The following is a 13,467-nucleotide window of genomic DNA, read 5'->3' as shown; positions in this document are numbered from 1 at the left end:
CAAAACAATAAACCCCCAATGCGCCAAGCTGAAGAACAAATCGAGGCAAAAAAACGAGCAAAAAGCACAGAATATAAAAATTCAAACCACAGAGTCATTGAAACAGTCTAGGAATGTCCAGTTCAGATCAGGCGTTGGGATCCGAGGTGAGAGCCGATTTCGCTCGCTCTCCCTCGATGGTCACTCCCTTCTCCATGGCGCTGAGGCTATGAAGGCTGCCCGGCTGCTGTGCTCTGTGCTGGCAGATATGATGAACTGATGAGTGAGGCTTTGGGCCTACTCTGGGCTGCTCCGGGGTTCAGATCCGAGGACTCAATTTCGCCTAGAATGTTGTTTTTTTCTCTCTGAGTGTTGGTCTTTAATTTTAATTTTTTTTCTTTAGCTGGGGTTTTCTCGGGTTTCTTGCTTTGTGGCGACTTGTAAGCAAGCAAATCTCAAGATTATATAATTTATATATTCTTTGATAACATACGTACTTTGAACCTTCAGTTAAATTCAGCGCTATGTCGTTAGTTGACAGTAGGCTGCAGAGCCAGTCCACCCTGATCCAAATTGCACAAAATAGAAATTGAGAAAAGGGATAACCAGAAACCAGGACAGAACATAAACTCTAGATCCACCCAACATGAGAAAGGCAGGAACTATTGGAGAGATTCCATCAGTAAAAGGAAAAAAAAACATGTGTGGAGAGAAAAGGGGAACGCAGAAATAATGCTAAAGTCCAAGATTCATGTTTATCTAAGCAGTCATATAAACTTTCGCTGGATTCAAATCTGTCTCAAGTGACCTTTAACCAATTGCTCCCCCAGCAGAATGAAGTTGCTTTGACACAGCATTAAAATGCATACAGTCAGCCCTGTCTTTGCTGGTTGAATTTCCTCGATTGTGCAAATAGATGTCAACAAGAGAAAAAACAAAGTCCTTTGCGATGAATGGGTTGGGGAGTAAGTATGAGATTAACAGAGAACCTTGCTCAAAAAATTTGCTTAGGGAAATCCATATAAATATAGAACCCAAAACAAATAAGAACGGACCGTGTGATCTGATTTTATCTTGTGGTTGAATTGACCCAAAACCTTATGAGCTACAACGGTTCGTTTGAATTTTGATTAGGGTCATGAGTGGGCCATAAATCTCTCTTCCTGGTTCCACGTTTTCTAAATGTAGGCCAGCAAAACCAAGCAGACGGGCGCCACGATAGCATGAAGGATAGCACAACGCCGTTACTGCTAGGAGCGTCGGAGGTCAGAGTTCAGTCCTGGTGTCCCCCGTCAGGAGTTTGCACGTCCTCCCCGTGGAATGTGTGGGCTTCCTCTGGGTGCTCCAGTTTCCTCCCACAGTTCAAAGTTCAAACTTCGAAGTTCATTTATCGTTGAAGTATGTACTCTTCACATTATACAACCTTGAGATTTGTCTCCTTGAGAGGCATACAGGTTAGTAGGTTAATTGGTCATTATATGTAGCCCCATGATTAGTTTAGGGTTATATCGAGAGTTGCTGGGGGCATGGTCCGACTGGCCAGTAGGGCCTGTTTCGCACTGTGTCTCTAAATAAGTACACTTAACAAGAGGACACCTGATTGTTGAGGGGTGCAGATATTGCTGCAAGCTTTACTTTTCCTGCCTGTTCTTAATTATACTTGAGAAGATAATGAGTTTTGTTGTGGGGACACTATTGTCCTGTAGGCTCTGTGCTCACCCACTCCTGTTTGATTCACCCAATTCACTTGGAGCAAACTTGGAGTTAGCGAAGTTCTCATCACCACCTGTCCACAAGGCCTTAAGGCTCAGGAGCAGAATTAGGCCATTCTGTCCATCATCGCCGACTTACTTTCCCTCTCAAGTGCCTGCCTTCTCCTTTGACACCCTCACTCATCAGACAGAGAGGTTGGCATCTTGGTGTCATGACAATGAACTTTTCCTCAGTGTCAACCAAACGAAAGAGCTTGGCATTGACTACAGAAAGGACGGGCAGCGCACAGGCTCTTGTTGACGTCAACTGTGCTGAGATTGAGAAGGCTGGGAGCTTCAAGGCTCTTGGAGTGAACATCACTAGAAGGCCAATTCAGCCACATTATATACCACAGCTCACTATCATCTTTACTTCCTTAAGAGACTAAGGAAGTTGGCCTGCCCCGTCAATCCTCACCAATTCTTATCGATGTATCATAAAGCATCTTACCTGGATGTGCTGTGGCTTGATATAGCAACTGCACTGCCCGTGGCCACAAGCAACTACAGAGAGCTGCGGACACAGCTCGGCATATCACGGAATCCATCCTCCCTCCCTTGATACTTCTTGCTGCCTCAGTTCAGCAGCCAACATAATCAAAGACTCCACCTACCCTGGCCAGTCTCCCTTTTGCCCCTCACCCCCATCAGGGAGAAGATACAAAAGCCTGAAAGCCCGTCCCTTCAGACCCAAGAACAGATTAAATCCCACTGTTATTAGACTATTGAATGGTTCTTCAAGTTCTAAGTTCTAAGTTATGTTATGATCCACTACCTTGAGATTCATTTTCTTGCAGGCGTTACAGGAAGAAAAGGAGTCGAACAGAATTTTATTAAAAATGGTACAAAAAATGGAAGACTCACAACCTAAGTGCAAAAGAAGACACAGTAAAGTTCGAAGTAAATTTATTATTAAACTATATATATATATATATGTCACCAAATATGACCCTGAGACTCATTTCCCTGTGGGCATTCTCAAAAATGCAAATCTGTAATAACCATTTTAGGATCAATGAAAAACTGTATCAACTTGGGCGCTCAACCAGTAAGCAAACAACAACAGACTATGCAAATGCGAAAAGAAAGATATGGTAACAGTAAATAAATAAGCAATAAATATCGAGAACGTGAGGCGAAGAGTCCTTGAAAGTGAGTCCATGCATTGTGGGGACATTTCAATGATGGGGCAAGTGAATTTGAGAAAAGTTTGGTTCAAGAGCTTGATGGGTGAGGGGTAATACCTGTTCCTGAACCTGGCGGTGTGAGTTATGAAACTCCTGTACCTTCCCCCCCGATGGCGGCAGTGAGAAGAGAGAATGCCCTGGGTGGTGGGGGTCTCTGACGATGAACGCGGGTTTCCTGTGAAAGCACTTCGTGTGGATGTTCTCAATGGTGGGGAGGCTTTACATGTGATGGACTGGGCTGTATCCATTACTTTTTATATGATTTTCCATTCAAGAGCATTGCTGTTTCCATATCTGGCTGTGACATAGCCAGTCAATATACTCTCCATTACACATCTATAGAACTCAGTCAGACCCATCCCATTGAAAGGTCCATGCCTGAAACATTGACTGTTTACTCCCATTCACAGATGCTGCCCGACCTGCTGAGCTCTTCCAGCACATTGTGCGTAATGCTCTAGACTTCCAGCATCAGCAGTACCTCTTGTTTAGGCCCAAAGTTTTAGATGCCATGCCATATCCAATTAAGAGTGGAAGGTGCATGGAAGCATCATCAATTGCATTTTCCTCCAGGACAAACAATTCTGACTTGCAAATGTATCTTCATTCCTCTGTTGTTGCTGTGACTAAATCCAGGAATTCTGTGCCAACAGCATTCACCAGAATGACTCCAAGACCAAATACGGATGTGCAATAAATGCCTGCTTTGGTAACAATAATGACTTTCCGAAAAATAAATAAAGGTGATTTCATCTCGTTATAGAGCCTTCATCTAGTCCGGGGGTTCCCAACCTTTTTTATGCCATGGACCAATACCACTGAGCAAAGGGTCTGTGGACCCCGGACTGGAACCCCTGATCTAGCTATAGAGCCTAGACTAGAAATCTTCTTCTAAAAAATGTGGGCTAAGGCTTAGAAGTTTGTGAATTTTTGAAATTCTGTGTTCTGGAGGGCTGTGTCTGCTCAGTTGCTGAGGAGTATTTAGCAAAGTCATCAGCACTCACAAAGAAAATAGACATTAGCCATAGATTATACAAGAAAGAACACAACCGGAACAGTATAAAATAACACACACAAGATGCTGGAGGAACCTAACAGGTCAGGCAGCCTCTGTGAGAATGAATAAACAGTCGATGTTTCTAGCTGAGACCCTCCATCAGCTCTGGGAGGGAAGGGGGAGGACGCCGGAACAAAAAGGTGGGGGGAGGGGAACGAGAACATGGTGGGTGGGATAGGTCAAGGGATGGAGAGGAAGGAATCTGATTGGAGAGGAGAGTGGACAATAGGAGAAAGGGAAGGAGGAGGGGGCCCAGGGGGAAGTGATAGCAGGTGAGAAGAGGGTAACAGAGGAAGAGGGAGCGGGGAGTTTCTTTTTACCGGAAGGAGAAATCAATGCTCATGCCATCAGGTTGGAAGCTACCCAGACGTAATGTAAGGTGTTGCTCTTCTGACCTGAGAGAGCCCTCATCTTGGCCCTGGACCTACGTGTCAGAGCGGGAATAGCAATGAGAATTAAAATGTTTGGGCACCAGAAAGTGGCGGATGGTGCGGAAATTCCTGACGACGGGTCTCATCAACATAGGGGAGGCCACATTGGGGGCACCAGACGATTCGAACAGATTCGGAAGTGAAGTATTGCCACACCTGGTAGGACTGCTTGGGAGCCCTGAATGGAGGTGAGGGAGGAGGTGAACGGGCAGGGGCAGTACTTGGGCCATGCCAGGAGGGAGATAAGTGGGGAGGGATGATTGGACAAAGGAATTGCGGAGGGAGCAATCCCTGTGGAAAGGCTGTGGCGGCATGGAGGTATAAATCCATTTTAGTGCAAAGTGATCATCGTATTGTTGACATACTGAGGCAGTGATGGTTCAAGAACTGAAAGGTTGAATGGAAATGCCATTTTTTAACCTGGTGGTGTGGGACTCTGGGTTCTCTACCCACCTTCCTGATGGAGATGCGAGAAGATGGCATGGCCTGGATGATGGGGACCTTTGACAATAGATGCTGCTTTCTTGAGAATGCACCTCCTGTAGATACTACCGACGGTGGGAAGGGATGTACCCGTGATGTTTTGGGCAGAACCCACTACTCTCTGCAGCTTCCTACATTTCATAAGACCATTTACATAGGCACATGAACGTGAGGAAGATGGAGGGATATGGACATTGTGTAGGTAGGAGGGATTAGTGTCTGGGTGGTTTTGATAGGCTTTTTGGCTGGTTTTGCACAACATTGTGGGCCGAAGGGCCTGTCCTGTGCTGTACTTTTCCATGTTCTATTTTCTGGATTGGGGAGCAGGCCTTATGAGGATAGGTTGAGTGAACTCGGCCTTTTCTCCTTGGAGTGATGGAGGATGAGAGGTGACCTGATAGAGGTGTATAAGATGATGAGAGGTGTTGATCGTGTGGACAGTCAGAGGCTTTTTCCCAGGGCTGAAATGGTTGCCACAAGAGGACACAGATTCAAGGTGCTGGGGAGTAGGTACAGAGGAGATGTCAGGGGTAAGTTTTTTACGCAGAGAGTGGTGAGTGCGTGGAATGGGCTGCCGGCAACGGTGGTGGAGGCGGATACGACAGGGTCTTTTAAGAGACTTTTAGATAGGTACATGGAGATTAGAAAAATAGAGGGCTATAGGTAAGCCTAGTAATTTCTAAGGTAGGGACATGTTCGGCACAACCTTGTGGGCCGAAGGGCCTGTATTGTGCTGTAGGTTTTCTATGTTTCTATGACATGGGAGCACAATTAGACCATTCAAGCACCTTTGAATTACAGTACCAGACCATGATGCAACTGGACAGGGTACATCCAACAGTAAATCTGTAGAATTCTGTTCACATGCTTGGTAGCAAGTTGAACCTCCTTAATATCTTAAGAAAGTAACGACGCTGGTGTGATATAATTCCAAGTTGGATTTGTTTCACTTGCAGGAAAAATGCAAATGACGGCGCTCCCATGTAGCTCGTCCCTTTCTCTTCCGGGCACAAGACAGTGGAATCCAAGGAAATGGTCAGTGATGATGACAAGGGAGCTAAGAGTTTTTGCCTTACCCTATTAGAGAAGGATTCCTTTCTTCCAATCAAATTCTTCATTGCCCTGAGGCACAACCTGTGGACTTTTAACACAGAGAACGCAGACCGCAACTTCCACGAGATCAGATTTCCACATCTGGCATTGCTGGGGGTTTGGGGAAACATCTCAGATTACCACTGAAATACACACTTTGTAAATTCAAGGTGTCTTTCAGGAGCAGAAGCGTTTTACAAGTTAAGTTGCTCCCGAGGCAACGTTGGAGTCCCCTGTGGTCTGTGCCTTTGTTAGTCAAACCTGAAATATGGTTTTGATAAGAAAATACAAGCGAGGTTGGTCTGGCAAACAGTGTTCACGTATTATCTAGAGACTGCTGTTTAAACCCCAGAGCTCAACACTATTTCATTTCCTGATATTGCACTTAATTTAACAAAGCTTGCAAATTTTTAAAAGCACATTATAGACATCAAGAGATTGCCAGGAAATCTCTGGCTATGCAGCACAATAATTTCTGTTTGCATTTCCCCCCCCCCCCCCGATTTTTTTTACCTAAAATTGAAAGGCTTGTTTGCCATCTGGTTCCCACTCAGCCATGGCGTAGAAGACAGAAATCCATAGCTTACTGCCCTCAGAGAGAAGAATTTTCCACACACATTCTTTTTGTCACCAAGCCCCTTTGTTCATTGTGAAAACACCTCAACAAGTACCTTATCAATCCACCTTAGTGTCTTGCATATTTGAATATGGTCACCCGTCATCCTTCTCAATGCCCTCCCAGAGGTGGAGGTAGGGGCAATACAGTGGAGGCATTTGGGTGGCAGGGTGGAGTTATGTCTCTACCAAAGGAGGTGTAAGATGCTCCTTCCCTCTACTTGCCTGCAGGTCACCCTTGGGCGAGGTGTAGCACCTGCTTAGGTCCCCCGATCAGGGTCACGTGAAGCCATGGGAGCAGGTGGTGGATGGTCGTATGAGCAGCCGGTGCACATCACAAGTCCTGGTTATGCAACCACTGACTCTTCAGTCAATCTCTGAAGAGTATTGATAATGGCTGGGGTCACCCGTCTTGTGAAAACACGGCCCAGAAGAAGGCAATGGCAAACAACTGCTGGAGAAAAAATTGCCAAGAACAATCATGGTCATGGAAAGACCACGATTGTCTATATTGTACGACACGGGACATAATGAACGAACATATCTAAGAAAAGATGTGCTGGCTTTGGAGAGGGTTCAGGGGAGGTTCGTGAGAGTGACCCTGGGAGTGAAAAGGTTAAAGTATGAGGGGCCTTAGATGGCTCTGGGCCTATACTCACTGGAGTTCAGAAGAATGAGGGGGGGCTCTTATTGAAACCTATCGAATCTTGAAAGACCTAGATAGAGTGGATGTGGAGAAGGCATTTCTTATAGTGGGGGGAGTCTAGGACCAGAGGACACAGCCTCAGAGAAGAAGGATGACTCTTTAGAACAGAGATCTGGAGGGTTCATTGCCACAGGCGGCCATGGAGGCCAAGAGACCAGGTCATTGGGTATATTTCAGACAGAGTTTGATAGATTCTTGATCAGTCAGGGTGTCAAAAGTTACAGGGAGAAGGCAGGAGAATGGGGTTGAGAGGGATAATAAAACAGGCATGATGGAATAGCAGAGCAGGCTTGGGCCAAATAGCCTAATTCTCCTCCCATGTCTTTTGGTCTTATGGTGTTACAGTATCTGTCTATCTATCTGTCCATCTGTCTGTCTGTCTATCTATCTTTCTGTCTATCTGTCTGTCTATCTATCTATCTATCTATTTATTTATTCATTTATTTATTATTTATTTGCTCATCCTGTCTTCTTTTGCCCACTGATTGTTTGTCAACCTTTGTGTGTAGCTTTTCATTGATTCTATTGTACTTTGTTCCATTGTGAATACCTGCAAGGAAATGACTCTCAGGGCGGTTTCTAGTGACATACACATATTTGATAATATATTTACTTTTAAGTGAAGAAGTCTGGGCACCCCCCCGGTCAAAATTTCTCTTACTGTGAGTAGCTAAGTGAGTAAAAGATGAACTGATTTCCAAAAGAAGAAGACCCTGACCCTATAGGCCCTTAAATCCAAGTGGAGTCATTGGGACGCCGTCATGGCAGCATTTTTTTTTAAGCAGCCTTCCTTGTTTTTACGAGGCCGAGTTGCTAGATTGACACTCAACCCAGCACGGATGGAAAGTGTGCAAGGGAGCCGGCTGGATTCGAACTCAGGAGCCTTCGCTCCGAAGTCCGGCGCTGATGCCACTACGCCACCAGCCGGCCCATATCTTTGCTCATTGCAGCCAAAAAGTTCAAAGGAACATCTAAACAAATCTGATGCATTTTGAAAGCAAGTCTTGTGGACTGATGAAGTTAAAGTAGAACTTCTTGGCTGCAATGATCAAAGGTATGTTTGGAGAAAAAAGTAGTTTAGAATTTCATGAAAAGAACACCTTTCCAACTGTTAAGCACGAGGGTGGATCAATCATGCTTTGGGCTTGTGTTGCAGCCAGTGGCACGGGGAACGTTTCACTGGTAGAGGGAAGAATTAATTCAATTAAATACCAGCAAATTCTGGAAGCAAACATCACACCATCTGTAAAAAAGCTGAAGATGAAAAGAGGATGGCTTCTACAACAAGATAATGATCCTAAACACACCTCAAAATCCACAATGGACTACCTCAAGAGGTGCAAGCTGAAGGTTTTGCCACGGCCCTCACAGTCCCCCGACCTAAACATCATCGAAAATCTGTGGATAGACCTCAAAAGAACAGTGCATGCAATATGGCCCAAGAATCTCACAGAACTAGAAGCCATTTGCAAGGAAGAATGGGCGAAAATCCCCCAAACAAGAAATGAAAGACTTTTATCTGGCTACAGAAAGTGTTTACAAGCTGTGATACTTGCCAAAGGGGCTGTTACTAAGTACTGCTACGTGGGGTGCCCAAACTTTTGCTTCGGGCTCTTCTCCTTTTTTGTTATTCTGAAACTGTAAAAGATGGAAATAAAAAAAGTTTTCTTGCTTAAAGTATTAAAGAAATGTGTCATCTTTAACCTTATGCCTTTTGGAAATCAGGTCATCTTTTACTCGCTTAGCTATTCACAGTAACAGAAATTTTGACCTGGGGTGCCCAAACTTTTGCATGCCACTGTAATCTTTTCCCAAGGAAATGTAAGTCAAGAATTAGAGGGTACAAGTAGAAGGTGAGAGGGCAGAGATATAATAGACACACAGGGGGTCTTTTTCACCAAGAGGTTGGTCTGTAGATGGAACAAGTTGCCAGAGGAAGCAGTTGAGGCAAGTACATTAATAAAATTTAAAAGACTCTTGAAATGGAGCTTTCCTGTCACGTACCTGTCCAAGTACTTTTTAATTGTTGTTATGGTACCCACCCCATCCACTCATTCCCAGAGGAAGTTGCCTTATTCCCAGAAGAATATGGCACTGACAAAACATGGCAACACTTGGTGGGCAGTTAACAAAATTACTAACGATTCTACTAAATAGTCTACAACCACTGCAATCCGCAGTTGTAACTTCCCTTTGGGAGCTCCTGCTCGATCTGGTGTTTTTGCAGTATCCCGAAGGTTTTGGCCAACTGGACACACGAGAATGCGGTGGTCTTTGCTGGGGTGGACCTGGGGCCAGGCTCAAACTCTGTGCTGGATCGAAGCAGCGGGGTACGGGCTCGATAGTGGACAGCAATCTGATGTTTGGCTGATACAAGTGCCGAGCCATATCGAGAAGATTGAGACGTTGAGGCTAAGGCAGAAGGACGAGCCGGTGTTCAGCTCACAGTTCTGTGAGGCTTTACTCTCCTCAGTGGTGAATTGACTCTACATCTGAGGCCTGCAACCATCAGTACTTGCCTCAGCCCTGAACCTGACTCCATGGCTGTGGCCTGCAGCCATTGGGCTCCTGGACTGACTGCAGCCCTGAACCTGACTCCATGGCTGTGGCCTGCAGCCATTGGGCTCCTGGACTGACTGCAGCCCTGAACCTGACTCCATGGCTGTGGCCTGCAGCCATTGGGCTCCTGGACTGACTGCAGCCCTGAACCTGACTCCATGGCTGTGGCCTGCAGCCATTGGGCTCCTGGACTGACTGCAGCCCTGAACCTGACTCCATGGCTGTGGCCTGCAGCCATTGGGCTCCTGGACTGACTGCAGCCCTGAACCTGACTCCATGGCTGTGGCCTGCAGCCATTGGGCTCCTGGACCAACTGCAGCCCTGAACTGGCTCCATGGCTGTGGACTTACTTTTAGGGACTCTGCGGTTTGAGCACTTTAGCTTGTTTGCTTGCCTTCTTTAAATAGTTTGTATTGTTTGTTCTTTACTAATTTGCCTATTGGATGTTTGACTGTCTTGGCGGTGTGGAGTTTTTTGTGAATTTGATTACGTTTCTTTTTTTTTGTGGCTGCCTGCAAAAAGATGAGTCTCCAGGTTGTATATGGTATAAATACTTTGATAATAAATATCCTTTGACCTTTGAACTTTGAACACTCCCTGGCTGTTCACTCCATAGACTGGCTACCCTCTGGGTGAAAAAGCTGTCCCTTAAGTTCCTATTAAATCTCTTCCCCTCTGACCCTAGACCTATGCCCTCGAGTTCTTGACTCCCCAACCTTGGGGAAAAGACAGTGCGCTCACTCTGTCTGAGCCCCTCCTGATTGTATGCACCTCTACAAGGGTGAACAGTAACCTAGTGGTTAGAGCGACAATATTACAGCCCGGGGCTTTCTAGAATTCGGAGCTCAATTCTGGCGCCACCTGTAAGGAATTTGTGCGCTCTCCCCATGGAATGCTTGGGGTTTCTCCAGGTTCTCCGGTTTCCTCCCGCAGTCAAAAAGAGTATCGGTTAGTAGGTTAATCGGTCATTGTGAATTGTGCCGTGTTTAAACATAGAACAGTACGGCACAGCAACAGGCTTTTCGGCCTGCAATGATGTTCTGAACCAGCTAAAAAGTAAATAAAAGCACGCAAATGCTAATCCTTCCTACCTGCACAATGTCCACATCCCTCCAGCTTCCTTATATTCATGTGTCTATCTAAATGTCTCTTAAAAGATTTGCCACTACCACCACACCAAGCGTTCACCACTCTCAGAGTGAAAAAACTTACCCTTCACATCCCCTTTGAACCTACTCCCTGTCTCATTGATTGTATGCCCTCTGGTATCAGACATGTGTGGGTTTCCTCTGGGTGCTCCGGTGACCTCCCACAGTCCAAAGAAGTACCGGTTGGTAGGTTGGTTGATTATTGTAAATTGCCCTGTGTTTGGGTTAGGGTTAAATCGAGGTTGACAGGCCTTTCTGGGCAGGAAGGGTTGGAAGTGCCTACACTGTGCTGTATCACAAAATAAAATAAATTAAAAAGAAAGGCCATTCATGTTGGGAGACAAAGCTCAGAAATGTGGAATGTGGGGTTCAGGAGAGATGAATGGGAATACGTGGGAAAGAGAATCCTTGAATACCATTTGGGAAGTATTTGAATAATCTCCTTCAAAATGTTGAAGCAACCTACCTTAAAGAAATATGTCTTTCTCTCAAGGTCAGTTAGCACTGACCAGGAACAGGATGTGAAAATGGGCTTACCTGAAAACCAATTGAAGATTTAATCTCGGATCTGATTAAATTCTGCACTCTCCCTGAAGCACTGGGAACCTCTTTCTAATAGATTAGGCATTTAACAGTTCTGAACTGAGATTTGGATTATCTGGTTAATATTAAGACAGAGCTTACACAAAGAACTTGTGCAAGAGAGAAAATTGTTTCAACATTAGGAATTCAAGTCACAAACTCCATTCTTCGTTTCTGTCTCTCCAGCAGATTCCCTGTTCATTGAACCGTTTTAAAATTTCTGACTGGTATTTAAATCCCATTTTGACTTCACACAACCCTTTTTATTCCAGTCTATAGATTTTAAACCATCAGTCTAATAACATGAACTGAGGATTGGCCTGTCTGCCTGTTACTCTTCCTAATCTGCTCCAGATTTCCTAGCATCAGCTGCTCTTCACCGGCCCTTTTTCTTAGAATGACAAGGCAAGATCGCGGACAAAACCTAAAATAAGAAGATGGATGCAAGCAAATAAACCTTTTTTTTATCAGTACAAACATTCTGTGATGAATAATCAGAAGTTGATCCATGGTTGCTCCCTGTTGAGGAGGAAGATTGGCTTGGCACGTGTGCCATCGCAAAGAAGGCACACTTGGGCACTACAGTAGTGGTTAGCCCTAGTTCGGAATTCAAATGCGGTGCCATTCTGTAAAGAGTCTCTGTACGTCCTCTCTGTGGAATGTGTGGGTTTTCTCTGGGACCTCCAGTTTAGTCCCACATCCAAAGACTAACAAGGAAGATTAATTGGTTATTGTAAATTGTCCCATGTTTAGGTTTGGGCTAATTGAGTTTGTTGGGGGGGGGGGGGTTGCTTGGGCGGCGTGGTTCGAAAGGCCGGACGGGCCTACTGTGCACTGTACTGCTAAATAAATACATAAACGCTTCCCCAGAAGTTTGCGCGGATTCGGCATGACAACTAATGCTTAGGCAAACTTCTACAGGCGCCCTGAGGAGAGTCTCCTGGTGGGTTCCATCACGGCCTAGTACGGAAACACCAGTGCCCAGGAATGGAAACGCCTCAAAAAGTGACGGTTACGGCCAAGTCCACCTGAGGTAAAGCTGTCCCCACCGCTGAGCATATCTACGAGGAGCGCCGCCTCAAGAGACCAAAATCCATCATCGAGGATGCCCACTATCTCAAGGGCACTACAGTTCATGTTATCAGCAATATATATATAGTTGTCAACATGAATTATAGAGTCCATAAGATGGTGGGGGTTCCTTGATGATAGATATATATAAAATTAATTCAGAGGAAGATTCGGGGAGTCAGAAATTCATGTGTAACTTCGTCCTTGTTTTTAGCGTATCACATGGTAAAGTGATGATGTACACAATTCACACATTCCTTCCTATAGCCCATAATTAATTATTTAAAACAATGAAGAATGCTTAACTGAACTATATATAAATATGTATGTACATATACAGTATAAAAGATTACTCAAATATTATTGAAATATTAAATATGCAGCAAGAGGTATCTGGAGCACCTGGAAGAAACCCATGCAGTCTCTTGGGGGGGATCTGTACAAACTTACAAGAAATTTTACATGAGGAGGAGGGTCAGGGAGAGCTAAGGGAATATCCCCGATAGGGCGAGAGCAAATGCTGACAACTTTTGAACTCACTCAACCTGCTTCTGGCAACTTGCTAATGAAAATCTCCCACGAATGGCAGTTTGACAATGACTGAACAATCGAATGAGAAGGTTGATTGGGAGGTAAATACCAACCGGAATACCAGGGAGAATTGCCTGTACTTCTTCATACTGTACATAGGGGCAGCTATAATTTCAGAGTCAGAATCCGGTTTATTATCATTAACATATGTCATAAGATTTGTTGTTTTGCGGCAGCGGTATGATGAAATACATAAAAATACAAAAAGGTGGGTG

General features: G+C 44.9%; 1 protein-coding gene across 1 annotated transcript in view; it reads right to left on the bottom strand.

Annotated features, from left to right (window-relative positions):
- Window positions 1–11,608, bottom strand: part of LOC132380428 (proline-rich protein 36-like) — a 24,055-nt gene extending 12,447 nt beyond the window's left edge. The window contains exon 1 of the mRNA XM_059949224.1: window positions 11,546–11,608. The gene's annotated coding sequence lies outside the window, so the exon portion shown is untranslated. The remainder of the gene's footprint in view (window positions 1–11,545) is intronic.
- Between the last annotated feature and the right edge of the window lie 1,859 nt (window positions 11,609–13,467).

Source organism: Hypanus sabinus, chromosome 24 (genome assembly GCF_030144855.1).
Source record: "Hypanus sabinus isolate sHypSab1 chromosome 24, sHypSab1.hap1, whole genome shotgun sequence".
Lineage (NCBI taxonomy): Eukaryota > Metazoa > Chordata > Chondrichthyes > Myliobatiformes > Dasyatidae > Hypanus > Hypanus sabinus.
The sequence above is the reverse complement of the archived record's forward strand: the minus strand, read 5'-3'. Positions and strand labels throughout refer to the sequence as shown.